Consider the following 2,294-nt stretch of genomic DNA (forward strand, 5'->3'; position numbering starts at 1 on the left):
TCAACATTGAATCAACGTTAACTTATTTACTCATAGTAGGCCTATATAAAAAAAAATCATTTATATCAGAAGGCAATATATGCATAACTGTAGAAGTATATATTTATAAAGAAAAAAATGAATTTCACAAAACAGTATAGTACTAACTATTGGTCACTATTTCAACTTCAGTTTTGCGTCACCGTGACGGTATGAGAAAAGGAGGGGAGGTAAGTCGTTTGATACTAAATGTCTAGGAAATAAGAAATATAATTAATTAATGTCATTTCACATAACTTTAATTTGAACATAAAGATAACATGTAATGAAATTTAAAATAGTTGATTATCAACAATGATCGCGATTTCTTTCATTCATATTTTCGCGGGATTTGAACAGGAAGTTAGATTGCCCATGCGCATTATTCAAACACGCACCTTTCCTGTATTTGAAAAAGAACAACAAAGGACATAGACGAAAGAGAACTTCTCGTTTATCACGTATATTTATGGTATGTAGATGTTTGCATGTGGCTATCACGGTTTGTTATATTTATGAATTGTGTTTAGAAACTCTGAATTGGTATCATATTGCACAATTAGAGAAAATTATAACGTCAACATTGTATTCAGAACACATGGAAGGGCCATCATATATAATTTCCTCCAATTATACTATTTCTAAGAGCATTTAATGGGGTATTTAGTTTCATTTTAAAGTTTAGGTAAAGATTGTTACAATTATTATGCTTAAAGATTCATATAAGAAAAAGGGGGGATAAGCAAGTGTTTACATTATTTTGCTCAGGTAAATTTCCCAACATGTTTACTTTATTACTATATATATGCGATTCTTTTAGTTTAACTTTAAGGCTTGGTAAACCACATACTTTTTGACGATCATATTAAACAATGAATTTCAACTGGACAACAAGTATTGAATTTGACCGATCATGGAAAATTGATACTTTTATTGTTTTATTTTTACAAAAACAAGTCAGTCTGAGCCTTTACTGATCTTCAGGTGATCTCTAACTCTGTGTAATATGAGAAATGCATGTTTGCATTATTGCATAGGCGGATCCAGGGGGGGGGGCCTGGGGGCCCGGGCCCCCCCTTTCGTGGGAAAAATTTGGTTGATTATATAGGGAATTACTGAAGCATGACTGGAGTGCCCCCCCTTTAGGTCAGTCAGCGGGTCCCCCTTATGAAAAGTTCTGGATCCTGCCACTGTAATGTGTACGTAACCTGGTTTTGAATGTTATAGCAGTCCATTATCTGAGATCATGAACATGTATTATTTATTTTACAGAAGCTTGTCAAACAGATCAATGGCTAAAAGGCATCAAGTGGAGCAAAATTAAAATTCAGTTTTGGGAATTCCAGTCTTTAAATCATCAAAGGTAGGTTTTTTGTCTGTATAGCTATATACCATTTGTGTTCAAAGATTAATCATTTGTTTATTCTAATTTTGTTTACTTTACATACCATATTATGTTTGTCTTTATATCTAAGCTATTCTAGTAAAGCTCTTTTTTTTTATGTTAATGGAATTGTGCAGTCATCAATAAAAAAAAAACGTCTTACTTAGGTAAAGTGTTTTCATTGTTATCAATAACATAGTGAAACCCGCAGTCTTACAAAACTCAGGTTGAAGCTTCTTCATTTACAAAAAACTACTAATAGTAAACATTAATGTATATATTTTTATTAATGATTATCTTATTACAATATGTGCTTCGTCATTATGGTTTTATTTATTTTCAATGCTTCTAGAAACAAATTGAAAGTGGCTCAAATTTAAAATATCTTTTCAGGACATACAATTTATTTTTATTATATATATATAATCTGATTTTTTTCAGAGTTTAAATATACTGCAAGAGTAAAAAGATGTCACTTGGAAATACATATCTGATAAAGACCTCTCCTGCTTAAAATTTACCGCTGAAAGATCCCGAGGTGGTGGACGAATGATGACATGCAATAAGGACAAAAAGAGACAAATATAACAAATGAATTTATAAAATAAATCTTGTATCAAAAGAAATATCATTGTATAATTAATTATTACTATTTTTGATATTATTGTTCCTGAGTAAATAAGTATTAATGTAATGGGTTATGAGGGTAATATATACATTTATATAACATATATGTATATATAATCAAGGACCTTTGTTTTTTGTGGATAGTTGTCTGGTTAGCAGTCATGCTGCATCTTCTTATTTTCGTAAATATTGCGATCATCCTGAACACACATTGGATCTAATAATGTCTTCACTCTTCCTAGATATATATACTACTTTCAAGAAG

At 30.7% G+C, this 2,294-nt stretch overlaps 1 long non-coding RNA gene across 1 annotated transcript; it reads left to right on the plus strand.

Moving 5' to 3' along the window:
• Positions 1-394: 394 nt before the first annotated feature.
• Positions 395-2,028, plus strand: LOC139515799 (uncharacterized). Its single transcript, XR_011662845.1, has 3 exons — positions 395-490; positions 1,291-1,381; positions 1,844-2,028. It is a non-coding gene; the product is annotated as an uncharacterized lncRNA (long non-coding RNA).
• The last annotated feature ends 266 nt before the right edge of the window (positions 2,029-2,294 follow it).

Source organism: Mytilus edulis, chromosome 3, assembly GCF_963676685.1.
Source record: "Mytilus edulis chromosome 3, xbMytEdul2.2, whole genome shotgun sequence".
NCBI lineage: Eukaryota > Metazoa > Mollusca > Bivalvia > Mytilida > Mytilidae > Mytilus > Mytilus edulis.